Source organism: Giraffa tippelskirchi, chromosome 1, assembly GCF_054371585.1.
Source record: "Giraffa tippelskirchi isolate mGirTip1 chromosome 1, T2T-mGirTip1v1.2.pri, whole genome shotgun sequence".
NCBI classification, from domain to species: Eukaryota; Metazoa; Chordata; class Mammalia; order Artiodactyla; family Giraffidae; genus Giraffa; species Giraffa tippelskirchi.
The window spans coordinates 42,014,861-42,035,098 of record NC_137275.1 but is presented as its reverse complement, the minus strand read 5'-3'; the positions used below and the strand labels follow the sequence as shown (position 1 = coordinate 42,035,098).

General features: G+C 41.8%; 2 protein-coding genes across 18 annotated transcripts in view; one reads left to right on the top strand and one right to left on the bottom strand.

Annotated features, from left to right (window-relative positions):
* Positions 1 to 15,597, bottom strand: part of LOC145545227 (uncharacterized) — a 192,078-nt gene extending 176,481 nt beyond the window's left edge. For 4 of the 5 annotated variants that reach the window (XR_014081964.1, XR_014081960.1, XR_014081968.1 and 1 more), the window contains exon 1: positions 14,256 to 14,399. The gene's annotated coding sequence lies outside the window, so the exon portion shown is untranslated. Of the gene's footprint in view, positions 1 to 14,255; positions 14,400 to 15,512 lie in introns of those variants that run through there. The other variant, XR_014081967.1, reaches the window with a different exon arrangement.
* EXOC1 (exocyst complex component 1) overlaps positions 14,437 to 20,238 on the top strand; it is a 61,190-nt gene continuing 55,388 nt past the window's right edge. For 10 of the 13 annotated variants that reach the window (XM_081589160.1, XM_081589141.1, XM_081589105.1 and 7 more), the window contains exon 1: positions 14,437 to 14,570. The gene's annotated coding sequence lies outside the window, so the exon portion shown is untranslated. Of the gene's footprint in view, positions 14,723 to 20,238 lie in introns of all 13 variants that reach the window. The other 3 variants (XM_081589152.1, XM_081589116.1, XM_081589077.1) reach the window with 1 other exon arrangement.

The following is a 20,238-nucleotide window of genomic DNA, read 5'->3' as shown; positions in this document are numbered from 1 at the left end:
GTCCACAGTCACCAGCTTTCATTCCAAGGTCCTCAATTGTATATTGATTAGTCAACCATAAAAGAGAATGAAATATTGCTATTTGCAGCAACATAGATGGACCTAGATAATACTATACTAAGTAAATTAGACAAAGAAAGACAAATACTATATCACTTGTATGTGGAATTTAAAAAAATAATACAAATGAATCTATGTACAAAACAGAAACAGACTCAAACAGAAAAAATTCATGGTTACCAAAGGGAAAAGGGAGAAGGGGAGGAATAAATCAGGAGTATGGGATTAACAGAAACAAACTACTACACGTAAAATAGATTAGCAACAAAGATTTACTGTATAGCACAGGGGACTATACTCAAAATCTTGTAATAAACTACAATGGGAAATAATCTAAACACACACACACACACACACACATATATATCTGAAAAAAAACTTTCATCTTTCAGTTCCTTGTAGCACATAGTATAGTACCTGCCCTAATAGATGTCTTATAAATATAAAAATGAGATATTTAGTAGACCAGATTTTTTTTTGTAACAAAGAGAACTTTTGAGCAAGTAGCAAATGTGTCTATGATCCTATAAGCCCATTGACTCATTGACCATGAAATCTGGTTGTGGGAGAAGCTTGCAAGCTTTCAACCTGGGGATAAGCACAGTCCAGTACTGACAAAGGAGAACTGATGGAACACAGACTAATTTTTTTCCACAACCTCTGAGAAAAGCTTATTCATGAGCCGAGAGCAACCATTTGTCCCTTCTTGGGGAAATCTGAGCCAAGAAATTATAAATTCATTATTTCCCAGATACTATAGGGATGCTTAAAAACACTTTTTAAAAGTCTTATGTAATATCTTTTAATCATCTCATTCTCTAACCCTAAAATCCTATTTAAAGAAAACGTCACTGCAAGTAGCATGGTGATTGTCAGGGACTGGGAGAGGGGAAATGAGGATTTATTGTTGAACGAGTTTCAGTTTTGCAAGTTTTAATATTTTCCCTGAAGATTCTAGGGAAAAACAGGTAACAGGCTTATTGCAGAAGTACCAGAGTTAATGCACAATTCTAGGGGGAAAAACAGTCTTGGGGACTCTCCTAGACAGCCCTTGACCTTCAAGGGCCTTCATCAGTGGTACAAATTACTGGTCTATCCTGCTCGTCACTAAGTAACAGTAACACCAACAAAACCTTATCTTTGTACAGTCTAAATGCCACTTATCAGAAAGTTACTTACTGACTGGTGTTTAAACATTGATTTTCCATAAAAACAAACGCAGTCAAGCTATTTAATATTTATCTTGATTTGCTTACACTTGTAGGGTGCATGTCTAGGCTTGCCAACAGCATTGCTCCTAAATTCCTCAAGTGCAAAGAGGAGAAAAATATTGTGTCCACGACCTGACCTGAGTGTATTAACGAAGTCACCCTGAGAATCATTAACCTCTACTTCAAGCCAAAACACGTGGTGCATTTCTGTCCATAAAAGTGGTCAATTCCCAGAAGAGATTCCAAATTAAGTGAGAGATATCTCTGCACTTCTGAGAGAATCTCTGTGAATATAAATAGGGAGCTTAGCCTTGTGCCTTTTATTATAATATCACCCTATAATACATACATTGAATAAAGCAACTGCATAAAAAAATCTTGACAATACAATGTGATTCTGCAAGCCAACTTCTGCCTTCCCTGTGGTATTTGTATGTCTTATTTATTATTTTTCTATCTTGTTCAAATGTGCATCTATATCTGGTTAATACCTATTTTTAGTATTTATTTAATGAATAGCAATACAGATACTTACCATCCTCTTTTAGTGTCTACCTAACTTCCTCCTACAAGGCTGTAAAGAAATGGAAAGTATCCTGTGGGGATATTTACATCTGTTTCTAATAAAAAAAACAATACAAGCATTGACTGCTTTTTGTGTATTACAGCAGAAGCTCTTCTCTCAGGCTGTCACTGTTGAGGCCATTTATAAAGAAAGAATCTGCAAAGTGGAGCACTATAATCTTCATTGCCCCAAAATAATTTTCTTGGTATTCTTGGTGTTAATACCAATGGTCTTACATCTCTGAAAAATTGTTCTTCCTTCATTAGACAGGTATGTGCATAATGAGATATAAGAAAACAAAGCTAAGAAATAGAAAAGAGAAATATCAAAGTAACTGATGTAATAAAAAGTCCCCAAAATTAGGAATAAGAAAAAAAATGAGATTACATAAACCCATATGATTTCTTCAAACGTATAAAGACTCCTTGATCTAATACCTAAAGTCAATAACTCAAATTAAGGGTCAGTTAGGACCGCAAAAGTGTATTAACCCTCAGTCTGCTTCTGTGAGATCTATGGAGTTATCCACCAGAGTCCACAAAGCCCACCCATTTGTACTTCACCAGGCAGAGTCCTGGGTTTAGCAGGACACGTCTTTCCTTCTTCCTCAGGGCTTTCAACCTGAGAAAAAGGGACTCCCCCTCTCCCACCAAAATGGGTGAAATGAATGCAGGTTACTCTGAGGGCTCTGAGATCAAGTCTCCAGAAGCTTCATACCTCTGCTTTATTGGTGCAGATATTGAGAGTGATTTCTCTGAGGAAACAATTCAGATGGGAATACCAGACCATCTGATCTATCTCTTGAGAAACCTCTATGCAGGTCAGGAAGCAACAGTTAGAACTGGACATGGAACAATAGACTGGTTCCAAATAGGAAAAGGAGTACGTCAAGGCTGTATATTGTCACCCTGCTTATTTAACCTATATGCAGAGTACATCACGTGAAACGCTGGGCTGGAAGAAACACAAGCTGGAATCAAGATTGCCGGGAGAAATATTAATAACGTCAGATATGCAGATGATGCTACCCTTATGGCAGAAAATGAAGAGGAACTAAAGAGCCTCTTGATGAAAGAGAAAGAGGAAAGTGAAAAAGTTGGCTTAAAGCTCAACATTCAGAAAACTAAGATCATGGCATCTGGTCCCATCACTTCATGGGAAATAGATGGGGAAACAGTGGAAACAGTGGCAGACTTCATTTTTTTGGGCTCCAAAATCACTGCTGATGGTGATTGCAGCCATGAAATTAAAGGACGCTTACTCCTTGGAAGGAAAGTTATGACCAACCTAGATAGCGTATTTAAAAGCAGAGACATTACTTTGCCAACAAAGGTCCGTCTAATCAAGGCTATGGTTTTCCCAGTGGTCATGTATGGATGTGAGAGTTGGACGGTGAAGAAAGCTGAGTGCCGAAGAATTGATGCTTTTGAACTGTTGTGTTGGAGAAGACTCTTGAGTGTCCCTTGGACTGCAAGGAGATCCAACCAGTCCATCCTAAAGGACATCAGTCCTGGGTGTTTATTGGAAGGACTGATGTTAAAGCTGTAACTCCAATACTTTGGCCACCTCATGCGAAGAGTTGACTCATTGGAAAAGAACCTGATGCTGGGAAGGATTGGGGGCAGGAGGAGAAGGGGATGACAGAGGATGAGATGGCTGGATGGCATCACTGACTTGATGGACATGGGTTTGTGTAGACTCCGGGAGTTGGTGATGGACAGGGAGGCCTGGCGTGCTGCGGTTCATGGGGTTGCAAAGAGTCAGACACGACTGAGCGACTGAACTGAACTGAACTGAACTGAATATTATTAGGTAATTTTGCTTATATTGTTCAAATATCAATATTCACTTTCCTCAGAGACTTCTCTAGTAGTGCAGTGGCCAAGACTCTCTGCTCCTAATGCAGGGGGCCCAGGTTCCATCCCTGGTCAGGAAACTAGAACCTGCATGCTACAACAAAGATCAAAGTTCCTGAATGCTATAACTAAGACCTGTGCTGACAAATAAATAAATACTTATTTAAAAAAGAAAATAAACTTGTAAAAAATACTTGCTACTCTTGGTCATTTATTAAAAACTTTTCCCTTGGAACTCATTAACAATGAAAAGTTTATTTCATGCTATCCAAATACAAGATTGCATCCTACATGATCATGTTAATATATGTGGCCTTCGGCCTACAAAAGGGAAGCAGGAACTCAGGGCCTGAGGGACTATTTTGCATCTTTTGAGAACCTAAATCTACCCAGTTTAATTTTCTAAACAACCTGTATGTAAATAATAGCTACCATTTATTATGTGCCAAGTAAAGTGCAAGAGCTTTACATGAAATATATCTCAGCAAATTGTAGGATAGCCCCAAAAGATGGTGATTATTATCTTAAACTTACAAATAGTAAACGAAAGCTCAGAAGAGTTATTTGCCATTGTCACTGAACTGATAAAGAACAGATTAGAACCCAGGTCTGCATGACCCCAGCGACCATGTACTTTCCACTATCTTATGCTGCTTCCCAAGTCGACTTTATGCAGAGGACTACAGTAATATGAAGAGATATTCACTGAAATATTACTATGTGTCCTTGGACTAAATAATTAATCTTAGTCTTTATTTTCTAATCTTTAAAATAAGGATAATAAAGATTCCTAACTCGTTAGTTATTAATAGTTATTTCATGTAAAGTGAGATGAGTGCAATTGTGTGGTAGTTTGAGCATCCTTTGTCATTGCTTTTCTTTGGGATTGGAATGAAAACTGACCTTTTCCAGTCCTGTGGCCACTGCTGAGTTTTCCAAATTTGCTGGCATATTGAGTGCAGCACTTTCACAGCATCATCTTTGAGGATTTGAAATAGCTCAACTGGAATTCCATCACTTCCACTAGCTTTGTTCATAGTGATGCTTCCTAAGGCCCACTTGACTTCACATTCCAGGATGACTGGATCCAGGTGAGTGAGCACACCATTGGGATTAACTGGGTCACGAAGATCATTTTTGTGCAGTTCTTCTGTGTATTCTTGCCACCTCCTCTTAATATCTTCTGCTTCTGTTAGGTCCATACCATTTCTGTCCTTTATCAAGCCCATCTTTGCATGAAATTTCCTTTGGTATCTCTAATTTTCTTGAAGAGATCTCTAGTCTTTCCCATTCTATTGTTTTCCTCTATTTCTTTGCATTGATCACTGAGGAAGGCTTTCTTATCTCGCTATTCTTTTGAACTCTGCATTCAAATGGGTATATCTTTCCTTTTCTCCTTTGCTTTTCGCTTCTCTCCTTTCCACAGTTATTTGTAAGGCCTCCTCAGACAGCCATTTTGCTTTTATGCATTTCTTTTTCTTGAGGATGGTCTTGATCCCTGTCTCCTGTACAATGTCACGAACCTCCGTCTATAGTTCATCAGGCCCTTTGTCTATCAGATCTAGTCCCTTAAATTTATTTCTCACTTCCAATGTATAATCATAAGGGATTTGATTTAGGTCATACCTGAATGGAGTAGTGGTTTTCCCTGCTTTCTTCAATTTAAGTCTGAATTTGGCAGTAAGGTGCTCATGAACTGAGCCACATTCAGTTCCCGGTCTTGTTTTTTGCTGACTGTAGAGAGCTTCTCCATCTTTGGCTGCAAAGAATATAATCAGTCTGATTTCAGTGTTGGCCATCTGGTGATGTCCATGTGTAGAGTCTTCTCTTGTGTTGTTGGAAGAGGGTATTTGTTATGACCAGTGAGTTCTGTTGCACTTATCTCACATGTTAGTAAAGTAATGCTCAAAATTCTCCAAGCCAGGCTTCAGCAATACGTGAACCGTGAACTTCCAGATGTTCAAGCTGGTTTTAGAAGAGGCAGAGGAACCAGAGATCAAATTGCCAACATCTGCTGGATCATTGAAAAAGCAAGAGAGTTCCAGAAAAACATCTATTTTTGCTTTATTGACTATGCCAAAGCCTTTGACTGTGTGGATCACAACCAACTGTGGAAAATTCTGAAAGAGATGGGAATATCAGACCACTTGACCTGCCATTTGAGAAATCTCTGTGCAGGTCAGGAAGCAACAGTTAAAACTGAACATGGAACAACAGACTGGTTCCAAATAGGAAAAGAAGTACGTCAAGGCTGTATATTGTCACCCTGCTTATTTAACTTACATGCAGAGTACATCTTGAGAAACACTGGGCTGGAAGAAACACAAGCTGGAATCAAGATTGCCGGGAGAAATATCAATAACCTCAGATATGCAAATGACACCACCCTTATGGCAGAAAGTGAAGAAGTAAAGGGCCTCTTGATGAAAGTGAAAAAGGAGATTGAAAAAGTTGGCTTAAAGCTCAACATTCAAAAAACTAAGATATGGCATCCAGTCCCATCACTTCATGGGAAATAGATGGAGAAACAGTGGAAACAGTGTCAGACTTTATTTTTGGGGGCTCCAAAATCACTGCAGATGGTGACTGCAGCCATGAAATTAAAAGTCTCTTACTCCTTAGAAGAAAAGTTTGGCCAACCTAGACAGCATGTTAAAAAGCAGAGACATTACTTTGCCAACAAAGGTCCATCTAGTTAAGGTTATGATTTTTCCAAGTAGTCATGTATGGATGTGAGAGTTGGACTATAAAGAAAGCTGAGCGCCGAAGAATTGATGTTTTTGAACTGTGGTGTTGGAGAAGACTCTTGAGAGTCCCTTGGACTGCAAGGAGATCCAACCAGTCCATCCTAAAGGAGATCAGTCCTGAGTATTCACTGGAAGGACTGATGCTGAAGCTGAAACTCCAATACTTTGGCCATCTGATGTGAAGAGCTGACTCATTTGAAAAGACGTTGATGTTGGGAAAGATTGAAGGTGGGAGGAGAAGGGGATGACAGAGTATGAGATGGTTGGATGGCATCACTGACTCAATGGACATAAGTTTAAGTAAACTCCGGGAGTTGGTGATGGACATGAAAGCCTGGTGTGCTGCAGTCCGTGGAGTCACAAAGAGTAGGACATGACTGAGTGACTGAACTGAACCGAATTGAACATGTAAAGTACATATAATACTACATAGAACATAATAAATGAGTTGATATTAGTACTAGGAACTGGAAATATATCAGCAAATGAGACATAAGTCCTTGTCTTCATAAAACTTCATTCTGGAGAAAGGGAAAGAACAAGTAGCATGTACATATCTGATGTAATCGGAGAAGGCGATGGCAGCCCATCCCAGTACTCTTGCCTGGAAAACCCTATGGATGAGGAGCCTGGTAGGATGCAGTCCATGGGGTCACAAAGAGTCAGACACGAATGAACAACTTCACTTTCACTTTTCACTTCCATGCATTGGAGAAGGAAATGGCAACCCATTCCAGTGTTCTTGCCTGGAGAATCCCAGGGACAGGGGAGCCTGGTGGGCTGCCGGCTATGGGGTCGCACAGAGTCAGACACGACTGAAGCGACGTAGCAGCAGCAGCAGCATCTGATGTAATACCACAGTATTTCAGGATGTAATAAGAACCACGAAGAAATACAAAGCAAAAATGGGAGATAAAGAATGCTAGATTGGGGCACTATTTTAAATAGGGCCTTCATGGAAGGCTTCATTGAGGTAACCTTAAGCAGAGACATGAAAGGGATACAGTAGTGAGCTGTGCATATATTCAATGGTAAAATTTCCAAGCAGAAGGAAAAGCAAGAACAAAGGATCAATTTGCCTGAACTGTTTTTTTTTTTTTATAAATTTATTTATTTTAGTTGGGGGCTAATTACTTTACAATATTGTAATAGTTTTTGCCATACATTGACATGAATCAGCCATGGGTTTACATGTGTTCCCCTTCCTGGACCCCCCACCCACCTCCCTCCCCATCCCATCCCTCTGGGTCATCCCACTGCCCCGGCCCTGAGCCCTTGTCTGAACTGTTTTTTAACTTTTTATTTTATTTATTTAAAAAAATTTTTACTTTGTATTAGGGTATAGCTGAATAAGAATATTGTGATTGTTTCAGGTGAACAGCAAATGGATTCAGCCATACATAGACATGTATCCATTCTTCCCCAAACCCCGCCCCCCCCATTGCCTGGACTTTTCAAGGAACAACAAGGAGGTCTAAAGAACTAGAGTAGAGTGACCAAGGAGAGTGGTAGAAGATGAAGTTCTGGTGAGTGGAGGAAGGGGGAGATCGTGCAGGATTTCATAGGTCATTGTAAGAAATTTGAGGTTTCTGAGCAAGGGGTAACGTTATATGGCTCATGTTTTTAAAAGGATCCCTCTGGCAGCTGTGTTAGGAATACATGGTAGAGAGAGCAGCAGTAATTCAGGAGAGACAAGCTCTTGGCAATAATCAAGGAAAGAGTAGCAATGGAGCTGGTAAGCAGTGGTCAGATTCTGGAAATACTCTAAATGGAGAACCCTGAAGATTTCTTGAGAGATCAGATGTAGAATGTGAGTGGACGACAGGAGTCAAGGACTGGCCTGAGCAGCTGAGATGACAGAGATAACATTAACTCAAATGGAGAAAACTCAGGGAGAAACTGTGTTTAGAAATCTTCTGCGTATCACTTTAAATCCTTTCAGCCTCACCATAGTCCAGGTGTTGCTGCAGTGACCAATTTTGTACAGGCATCAATCTGAAGATCATCTCTCAAGAGCAATATTCCATCCAGCATCTTCTCTCCCTCCCTTCCTGCCTCTAAGGTGGGATACTGCAGAAACTAGCCCTCCATCCACATGGGCAGTTAGAAGCATGTGGTGCTTCTGACAAATGACAGACAGGAGCCAATGGATAAATGCTTCCTCTTTGTTCTTCTTCATTTTAGTAGAAAATTCTGAGACACGTTTCATAAGGATTCTCAGAAAGTTCCACAGTATCAATCAACACATAGCATTTGTTAACTCAATAATGCATCCTTGTATTGGCTTTTCTGCCTTCTTTATTTTGTTTTCCCTGAGCCCTTTATTCTATTCCCTGAACTCATATTCTCAAACCAACCACCAGCACGTAAGCCTTTGTTTGGGGCTCTGCTTTCAGGGGAGGGCTTCTCCTGTGGCTCAGCTGGTAAAGAATCTGCCTGCAATGCGGGAGACCTGGGTTTGATCCCTGTGTTGGGAAAGGCTACCCACTCCAGTATTCTGGCCTGGAGAATTCTATCGACTGTATAGTCCATGGGGTCTCAAAGAGTCAGACAGACTGAGCGACTTTCACTTTCACTTTCAGAGGAACCCTGGGCATCAAAAGTGACTCCAAAAAGCAAAGCCTCAGTATGAGATTTTGGAGGCAGATCTTACAACAGTGATCATAAGACAATAAGGACCCCTGCTGGTGGTTAAGTGGTTGCTGATAAATTGCAAGTGGTGACAACTCCTGGCATAAAGTAGTAGCAAAGCTAATTATCAAGACTTTACTGTAGCAGATTAGAATAAAGAGCAGACAGAAAATGAGGCATTGAATTACACGGTGGCTATGGTACTTGAGCACTGTGGAAGCAATGATAGTCTATGGGCTAACAATGATAGGGCTAACAATAATCAAATCATGGCCCATTGTGAAAGCCAGAAGCCTCTAGGGCACAATAATCACCGAGCAGACTGTGTTAAAAATCAGCTTCATTAATCATATAATCGTAAGGGTAGCAGAGCTGCAAAACAGTCTAAATGCACAGCCTTGAAATATCACCCTTGTCAAAACTACAGCCCTAGTAGGAAAACAATGAAGTCTTGAGATCTAGAATGGGGATATTTGTGTGCCCATGTCTTATAATCTTAAATGCTCAGATTTTTTTGTCATCCTCTCTGTCAACAGTCTCCTTTCTCTTGATAAAGGAAAGCAGCCTCTCCTTGTCAGGAAATACTGCAAAGAGTATACCTGAGGCATGTGCCTTATTTTCCCCAATATCCTCCCAACTGCCACTGCTTCAAGCCTGTAACCAGGGTCAGATCTCAGCACAACCTACATGGGGATTGCAATCCCTGCTTCAGGGAGAATCAGACCAGAATTATTCAATCTCAGTACTAGTGACAATTGGGGCTGGATAATTTTTTGTTGTGGAGGATGTACTGTGTATTGTAGGTGTTTAGCAGCATCCCTGGCCTCTATTCATTAGATGTTAGTAGAACTCTCTCAGTAATGACAATCAAAAATGTTTCCAGATAGTACCAAATGTCCCTTGGGCATCAAAATCACCCCATTGAGAATCACTGAGCTATAGATAAACTGCAAAACTGTCTAACATAACCAATAGAAACCAGGGGATTATATGGAACAGTAAATATTGAGAGTAAAGAGTAAAGAGTGTTAAAACACAGGAATCAAGTTTTAAGGCTAGGTAGGAGAGAATTTATGACATGGGGCCATTTATTTGTGATTATGGATTTAAAGTTTGACAAGAATACCTGGAGTCAGTCCTAATACAAACTCTTCATGCCTCCTTAAAGCTTGGCTATGCTGATGGCCTTTGCTAAATGAGATGTTAGAACAACTCTGAATGAGTATTGAGAAAGGAATCAGAAGACTCAGGGGAGTGGGAATGTTAGAATGAATTTATTATGTGAGACAAAAGAACCACCAGAATATGTTTCCCAGAAGTAAGGATGTTGAAACAAACTTATTGTAAAACTAAAGTACCTATCAGCTGGCTATGTTGCCCAGAAGGGCCATGATGCACGTTGGCTAATGCTCAGACTATTTGTTCCTGCAGATCTAATGGTACTTGAGGGATCTGTGATGGATAAGAGCCCTTTGTGAAATTTCTGGAAAGCTCCCAGTAAGAGAGTTGCAGCACAGATCCTGAGTATTCTGCAAGGCCATGCCTGAGCCAGAAAACTGTTTTCCACTGGGAACACTAGCGCTATCTATCGTGAGCTGGATGTTATCAGATCCACGAAGTCATAAGTGCATGAGTACAGCAGCAATTGGTTGAAGAATGTAAACAGTGTAGGGCTGAGCCTGAACAGGTCCGGAAGACACAAGTAAATTACATGAAAGGGTGACTCAGACGCCCATGGAACTTCCATAGCACTGGCACCTCTTTCTCAACTCACTCCTCTGCCCTCCTAGGGCTCCCTACAACTACTCATCTCAGAATAAAAAGTGTAAGTGTGGTTCACAGATGTGTTGGTGTGTAGGAAAAACTGAACTGTGGCTGTGCAAAGCCCCACTCAGAGATGGCTTTAAAGAACAAAGGTGAAGGGAAATCTTGCCAGTTGGCAGAGCTCGGAGCAGTATTCTTCATCGCATGTTTTTAGAGAGAAGTGGCTAGATGTACAAACATCAGAGACTCCTAGATTTGTCTTTCTTGCCTGAAGTGACTCTGCCAACATTCACAATCACCAGAATTATAGCATTCCTTATTGTTACCCTAACCGAGGAATATATTTTACAGCCGAAACAAAAAGTGACAATACACACATGACCATAGACTCCACTGATATGGTCATATCCCTCATCACTCAGAAGCAGCCAGCTTCTGATGTGGTAAATGCTTCCAATCAACCAATAAAGACACAGCTCTGGAAAGCCCGGAATGGGAGCAGGATTGGCCCATTTTATCATCACTGCCAGTGACTCACAGAATTTGTGTTTCCTGCTTCTCAAATCCAGGCTTTGCTGGATTATAATAATTAGCTCTCCAGGGGTTGGGTTGTATCCAACTCTTGCCATCCCATGGACTGTAGCCTGCCAGGCTCCTCTGTCCATGGGATTCTCCAGGCAAGAATACTGGAGTGTGTTGCCGTTTCCTTCTTCAGGGGATCTTCCCAACCCAGGAATTGAACCCAGGTCTCCTGCATTGCTGGCAGATGCTTTACCAACTGAGCTACGTGGGAAGTTAGCTCGGCCTCTCCTGCGACAGTGCAGGAGCGGCCAAGAGTAGCTACTCAACGTCGCAGGTCAGGGGCGGAGGCCCAGAGAAGCTACCCCACGTCCGAGGTCAGGGGCGGCGGCCGAGAGGAGCTACCCCATGTCCAAAGAGCGGCAGCTGCGCGGGAGGGCAGAGAGGAGCCACTCCACCTTCAAGGTCAGAAGGGGTGACTATGAGGCGATACCCCTTGTCCAAGGTAAGGAGCAGGGGCTGTGCTTTGCTGGAGCAGGTCTGAAGAGATACCCCGTGTCCAAGGTAAGAGAAACCCAAGTAAGACGGTAGGTGTTGTGAGAGGGCATCAAAGGGCAGACAGACTGAAACAACAATCACAGAAAACTAGCAAATCTGATCACACGGACCACAGCCTTGTCTAACTCAATGAACTAAGCCATGCTGTGTGGGGCCACCCAAGACAGACGGGTCATGGTGGAGAGGACTGACAAAATGTGGTCCACTGGAGAAGGGAATGGTAAATCACTTCAGTATTCTTGCCTTGAGAACCCCATGAACAGTATGAAAAGGCAAAATGATCGGATACTGAAAGAGGAACACCCCAGGTCAGTATGTGCCCAATATGCTACTGGAGATCAGTGGAGAAATAACTCCAGAAAGAAAGAAGGAATGGAGCCAAAGCAAAAAAAATACCGAGTTGTGGATGTGACTGGTGATAGAAGCAAAGTCCGATGCTGTAAACAGCAATATTGCATAGAAACCTGGAATATTAAGTCCATGAATCAAGGCAAATTGCATGTGGTCAAACAGGAGATGGCAAGAGTGAATGTCGACATTCTAGGAATCAGCGAACTAAGATGGACTGGAATGGGTGAATTTAACTTCAGTTCAGTCGCTCAGTCGTGTCTGACTCTTTGAGATCCCCTGAACTGCAGCACGCCAGGCCTCCCTGTCCATCACCAACTCCCGGAGTCTACCCAAACCCATGTCCATTTTCTAAAGAACTGCATTTCTAAAGAACTGCATTTTCTAAAGAACTTCCAGATGATCCTCAAGAAGCTGCTCTACAGACGAATTTTAAAATGTCAACGTCACTACATCAGTGGACCTCTACAGCATATGAGACTCTTCCTGCAAGATATTAAATGTGCTGGTGGGGACTTCCCTGGTGGTCCAGTGGTTAAGACTCCATGCTTCCACTCCAGGGGGTACAGGTTCCTTCCCTGATTGGAGAAGAAAGATCCTGCATACTGTGGGGCCTAAAAAAACTAAGAAAGAAAGAAGAAAAAAGTGCTGGTATCTTGGCCCCAGCAAGATACCTCCTGCCCCCTCCCCAATTCTGATTTAACTCATTTAAACTCTCCATGCTATAACCTGCAAGTATCTAGATTTAGATTTAAAGTAAGAAAGTTTGAGAAAAACATCTACTTCTGCCTTATTGACTATGCCAAAGCGTTTGACTGTGTGGATCACAACAAACTGTGGAAAATTCTTCGAGAGATGGGAATACCAGACCATGTTACCTGACTCCTGAGAAATCTGTATACAGGTCAAGAAGCAACAGTTAGAACCGGACATAGAACAACAGACTGGTTCCAAATTGGGAAAGGAGTATGTCAAGGTTGTATATTGTTACTCTGCTTATTTAACTTATATGCAGAGTACATCATGAAAAATGCTGGACTGGAAGAAACACAAGCTGGAATCAAGATTGCTGGGAGAAATATCAATAACGTCAGATATGCAGATGACACCACCCTTACGGCAGAAAGTGAAGAAGAACTAAAGAGACTCTTGATAAAAGTGAAAGAGGAGAGTGAAAAAGCTGGCTTAAAGCTCAACATTGAGAAAACTAAGATCATGGCATCTGGTCCCATCACCTCATGGGAAATAGATGGAGAAACAGTGGAAACAGTGGCAGACTTTAATTTGGGGGGCTCCAAAATCACTGCAGATGGTGACTGCAGCCATGAAATTAAAAGACGCTTACTCCTTGGAAGGAAGGTTATGGCCAACCTAGATAGCATATTAAAAAGCAGAGACATTACTTTGCCAACAAAGATCCGTCTGGTCAAGGCTATGGTTTTTCTAGTGGTCATGTATGGATGTGAGAGTTGAACTATAAAGAAAACTGAGCGCTGAAGAATTGATGCTTTTGAACTGTGGTGTTGGAGAAGACTCTTGAGAATCCCTTGGACTGCAAGGAGATCCAACCAGTCCATCCTAAAGGAGATCAGTCCTGGGTGTTCATTGGAAGAACTGATGTTGAAGCTGAAACTCCAATACTTTGACACCTGATGCGAAGAACTGACTCACTGGAAAAGACCCTGATGCTGGGAAAGATTGAAGGCGGGAAGAGAAGGGGATGACGGAGGATGAGATGGTTGGATGGCATCACCGACTCGAAGGACATGCGTTTGAGCAAGCGCATGGGAGTTGGTGATGGACAGGGAAGCCTGGCGTGCTACAGTTCATGGGGTTGCAAAGTCCATAGGGACACGACTGAGAGACTGATCTTAACTGATCTAGATCTAACTGAACTTTACCCGTGCAAAAAAGAAAACATTTTATCAGATCTCTTCTTAAGTAAACTGTTGAAAATAGCTGAATAAATAAGTCTTCTATAGAAAAGAATACGCACACCAAATCCCCCAGGTCCGGAGTCGGTTTCCAGCGACAAGGCTCGCCCCTGCCGGTCCTAGACACGCCCCTCCGGAAAGACCTGACCCCACCCCTCGCCAAGGCCAAAGCCACGACTGCTTCCTTCTCAACCCAACCGACTTCCGGCGGGGAGGTGTGTCACGTGCCCGGATATAGGAAGTGGTGGGAGGATGACTGCTTCCAGTTCACTGCTTAATTGAGGGGTTCATCCTAGTAACAGTGGCCGCCCCAGTCCTGTCACGTCTCCGTCTTGGAGGACCCGCCTCGGCACAGCCGGGCTCGGTCCGGCCTTGCGGTAAGCCTTCTGCCGCGGCTGCTGGGCGGTCCTGGCGGCGGCGGACAAATGAACGGAGGGGCGGCTCCTCAGTCCCGCTGCTGGCTCAGCACCGGGGTCTGGGTACTGCTCCCTCCGCCGTCAAGGCCCCCTTCTCTTCCCAGCCTTTCTGGGTAAGGCGGAGAGGCCGGTGGGAGGATCCCGTTACCCCTTGTTATCCTGGGGGGCTGGGAGGGCAGCCCAGACATCTTTTTCCGGTTCCGCCCATGAAAATCAGATTTCATTGTAAAAAACGGTCTTGAACAGTTTGTTCTTTGGCTTGGACCAGGAGGGGAGGGCGTGGCAGTATCTCCCCCTTCTTTGTCCAAATCCTCATTTTCTTCTAAATCTCGTAAGTGCATTTCCCTGTTGCCATGCAGTGGCGGGTTCTCTTCAGTGCTCCATGTACTAAGGTGTCTGGATAGCAGGCAGGGTACTATCCACACGCACTCACTCACATGACACCACTACTTACAAGTTATCTGTCACATCCTGTAGTGATCCGGCTGAATTTAAGGAAACAAGGACCAACATAGAGTATTGTGGCTTACTGTCTCTGGAACGTGGTCAGACATGGGTTCTTATACCTGGAAAATAGTTTTGCTGCTGCTGCTGCCAAGTCGCTTCAGTCGTGTCCGACTCTATGCGACCCCATAGACGGCAGCCCACCAGGCTCCACCGTCCCTAGGATTCTCCAGGCAAGAATACTGGAGTGGGTTGCCATTTCCTTCTCCAGCGCATGAAAGGGAAAAGTGAAAGTGAAGTCGCTCAGTCGTGTCTGACTCTTAGCGACCCCATGGACTGTAGCCTACCAGGCTCCTCCGTCCATGGGATTTTCCAGGCAAGAGTACTGGAGTGGGGTGCCATTGCCTTCTCCGGGAAAATAGTTTTAAAGAACCTCTAATGATTTGTTCACTGACTTACCAAAAAAGTACTATAAACACTGGTGAGTTACTCACGCCATCTTTATAAAGTAGATGCCATTGGAGGCAAGAATCTTCCTGTCTTCGTGGATATGTCTTGTCATATTCACCATGGTAACCTAGAATTTTCCTGGCACTTAGTAGGCATCAGTGTTTGCTGAATGTGTAGTGATTTTTTTTTTTAATAAATTTATTTATTTTAGTTGGGGGCTAATTACTTTACAATGTTGTAGTGGTTTTGCCATACATTGACATGAATCAGCCATGGGTTTACATGTGTTCCCCATCCTGAACCCCCCTCCCACATCCCTCCCCATCCTCTCCCTCTGAGTCATCCCATTGCCCCAGCCCTGAGCATTTGTCTCATGCATCGAACCTGGAATGGTGTTCTGTTTCACATATGATAATATACATGTTTCAATGCTATTCTCTCAGAACGTCCCACACTCACCTTCTCCCTCAGAGTCCATAAGACTGTTCTATGCATCTGTGTCTCTTATTCTGTCTCACATATAGGGTTATCGTTATCATCTTTCAAATTCCATACATATGCATTAGTATACTGTGTTGGTGTTTTTCTTTCTGGCTTACTTCACTCTGTATAATGGGCTCCAGTTTCATCCATCTCAATAGAACTGATTCAAATGTATTCTTTTTAATGGCTGAGTAATATTCCATTGTGTATATGTACCAGAGCTTCCTTATCCATTCGTCTGCTGATGGACATCTAGGTTGCTTCCATGTCCTGGCTATTATAAACAGTGCTGCAGTGAACATTGGGGTACACGTGTCTCTTTCAATTCTGGTTTCCTCGGTGTGTATGCCCAGCAGTGGGCTTGCTGGATCGTATGGCAGTTCTATTCCCAGTTTTTTAAGGAATCTCCACACTGTTCTCCATAGTGGCTGTACTAGTTTGCATTCCCACCAACAGTGTAAGAGGGTTCCCTTTTCTCCACACCCTCTCCAGCATTTATTGCTTGTAGACTTTTGGATAGCAGCCATTCTGACTGGCATGAAATGGTACCTCATTGTGATTTTGATTTGCATTTCTCTAATAATGAGTGATGTTGAGCATCTTTTCATGTGTTTGTTAGCCATCTGTATGTCTTCTTTGGAGAAATGTCTGTTTAGTTCTTTGGCCCATTTTTTGATTGGGTTGTTTATTTTTCTGGAATTCAGCTGCGGGAGTTGCTTGTATATTTTTGAGATTAATTGTCTGTCTGTTGCTTCATTTGCTATTATTTTCTCCCATTCTGAAGGCTGTCTTTTCACCTTGCTTATAATTTCCTTTGTTGTGCAAAACCTTTTAAGTTTAATTAGGTCCCATTTGTTTATTTTTGCTTTTATTTCCAATATTCTGGGAGGTGGGTCATAGAGGATCCTGCTGTGATTTATGTCGGAGAGTGTTTTGCCTATGTTTTCCTCTAGGAGTTTTATAGTTTCTGGTCTTACGTTTAGATCTTTAATCCATTTTGAGTTTATTTTTGTGTATGCTGTTAGAAAGTGTTCTAGTTTCATTCTTTTACAAGTGGTTGACCAGTTTTCCCAGCACCACTTGTTAAAGAGATTGTCTTTTCTCCATTGTATATTCTTGCCTCCTTTGTCGAAGATAAGGTGTCCATAGGTGCGTGGATTTATCTCTGGGCTTTCTGTTTTGTTCCATTGATCTATATTTCTGTCTTTGTGCCAGTACCATACTGTCTTGACTGTGGCTTTGTAGTAGAGCCTGAAGTCAGGCAGGTTGATTCCTCCAGTTCCATTCTTCTTTCTCAAGATTGCTTTGGCTATTCGAGGTTTTTTATATTTCCACAGAAATTGTGAAATGATTTGTTCTAGTTCTGTGAAAAATACTGTTGGTAGTGTAATAGGGATTGCATTGAATCTATAGATTGCTTTGGGTAATATGCTCATTTTCACTATATTAATTCTTCCAATCCATGAACACGGTATATTTCTCCATCTGTTTGTGTCCTCTTTGATTTCTTTCATCAGTGTTTTATAGTTTTCTATATATAAGTCTTTGTTTCTTTAGGTAGATATATTCCTAAGTATTTTATTCTTTTTGTTGCAATGGTGAATGGTATTGTTTCCTTAATTTCTCTTTCTGTTTTCTCATTATTGGTGTATAGGAATGCAAGGGATTTCTGTGTGTTAATTTTATATCCTGCAAATTTACTGTATTCATTGATTAGCTCTAGTAATTTTCTGGTAGAATCTTTAGGGTTTTCTATGTAGAGGATCATGTCATCTGCAAACAGTGAGAGTTTTACTTCTTCTTTTCCTATCTGTATTCCTTTTATTTCTTTTTCAGCTCTAATTGCTGTGACCAAAACTTCCAAAACTATGTTGAATAGTAGTGGTGAAAGTGGGCACCCTTGCTGTGTTCCTGATTTTAGGGGAAATGCTTTCAATTTTTCACCATTGAGGATAATGTTTGCTGTGGGTTTGTCATATATAGCTTTTATTATGTTGAGGTATGTTCCTTCTATTCCTGCTTTCTGGAGGGTTTTTATCATAAATGGATGTTGAATTTTGTCAAAGGCTTTCTCTGCATCTATTGAGATATGTGTAGTGCTTTTCATTCTGCCTAGCTCCTTTATCAACTGTGCCTAGTTCCTCTCTTGTTTTTACCACTTACCATATTGTCAGTCCTTGCTTTTGACCAAAGAGGGACTGGGTGATAGACGCTGACCACTAATAGTCTTTCATTCATTTAACCAGTTTTTATAATTCAGCTTAGATTTCCTCAAGAGGTATTTGTTTAGTACCTACTAAGAAAGAACATGAAACTGCTAAAACACCTCCTCCCCCAGCCATCCCCCTGCCCCTTGAAGAGAGTTCTTAAGATCCAGGAACTTGTGACTTTATGAACCAGTTGGACAGCAAGTGCTGGATGTTTAACAAATGCAGTAAGTGGTATAGCAGTTGAGAGGAGAGATCAATTTGGATTAAGGTCTGTATTGAATCAGTTCAGTTTATTCCCTCAGTCATGTCCAACTCTGTGACCCCCATGGACTGCAGCATGCCAGGATTCCCTGTCCATCACCAACTCCCAAAGCTTGCTCAAACTTCTCTCCATGAAGTTGGTGATGCCATCCAATCATCTCATCCTCTGTCATCCACTTCTCCTCCCTTCAACCTTTCCCAGCATCAGGGTCTTTTTCAAGGAGTCGGTTCTTTGCATCAGATGGCCAGAGTATTGGAGTTTCAGCTTCAGCATCAGCCCTTCCACTGAACGTTCAGGACTGATTTCCTTTAGGATTGACTGTGTTGAATCAAGTTCATGTAAATTATGGAATGTAGTTAGGATTTGGGTAGGTGATACCCTCTGCATGGAAAATCTTCTAAGCAAAGATTTAAAGGCTAGAATGATCAGAGGGCTTGGAGTGAAAGGTTTGTCTTTGAGAACATTAGGAAAGTGTTGAGCAAGGGCATATTATGATGAAAGGTATGTTTTAATATTATTTGTTGAGAGTTTTGGGGTTATGGAAGCTTGCAAAGAGGTAACCAGATGCTGTGGTGTTAAATAGATGTAGTTGGTGTGAACCTGGATTGTACCTTGGCAGTAGGACCAGAAAGGATAAATTATGTGTAGATGAAGGAAAATTAGCAAAATGCTTTAGTTGTCAGGTTATTTGGTGCCTTCATTTTTGTGAGTTTATTAACTGTCTGCTATGTCTTTGCCAAGTTCTGGGACTATAAGGATGAATAAGACACAGGCCTTGCCTGTGAGGAAATACTGTTAATGGGGAAAAGAATACAATTAGCTGAACAATATGGTTTGTAAGTGCTGTGTTAGCAGAGTAGAGGGGAAATGTTAGAGAAGCAGGAAAGTAATTTTTTTTTTTTTTGCATGTGTGACTATTTCACAAAAGAGGTCATATTTTAGCAGGATGAATTGGTATTTCCCAGGGAGAAAAGAATTTGAGAAAAAAGAAATTGCATGAACAAGAGCCTGGAGGTAGAAAAGCAAACTGGCCGGTATCCAGGGTAGCTTCGGCAAAGGGTAGAGTTGAGCTTTTAGCATATGTGTAGGATCTAGAACATATGAAGAGACAGTGACATAGACATTTTATAATGGGTGGAATGGAGGTTAAAATGGGACGTAGAAAGATGAAGAAGAAAGCAGTTGGGGAAACTTGCTCTTCGTGGTTTTATATTCTCTCCAGGCTAAATGAAGTCATTTACAGAGAGGGAGTAGACTGACAGAGTTGGGGGTTCAAGGAGAGAAATAAGGATTTGCAACACTGATGGAGTAGGAAGAGGGATCATCAAAGAAGTGTTAAGGAATTGCTGAGCAACATTGAAAGTTTAGCATTGATTGGATTTAAAAGTTGTAATGAGTACAATGGACATGGATATAAGACCTTCTTAAGTGCCATATGGTAGCCCAGGAGAAGGAGAGAAAAAAGAGTTTATGGAGATTGATGAGCAGAGTGAACTGGTCTACAAATGGAGCAAGATCATTGAAAGGAATGGTGTGGGTGTCTGGAAATAAACACTGCCTCCAGGCTAGACTGGGAAAGAAATTAAGCTTGGAGAGGCCAGATGGTCTAAGAGAACAGGATGGAAGGGGAGATCAGAAGCCTGGAGGCTGAGATGAGGGGGAATAGGGATGGAAGTGGGAAGATGTGGTTTTTCTGAGAAAAGCAATTTTTTTGAGTTGGAGCAGAGATAGAAATGTTACAGATTGAGTAAAATAGAGGAGTTTTCAAAAGAGTCATTGT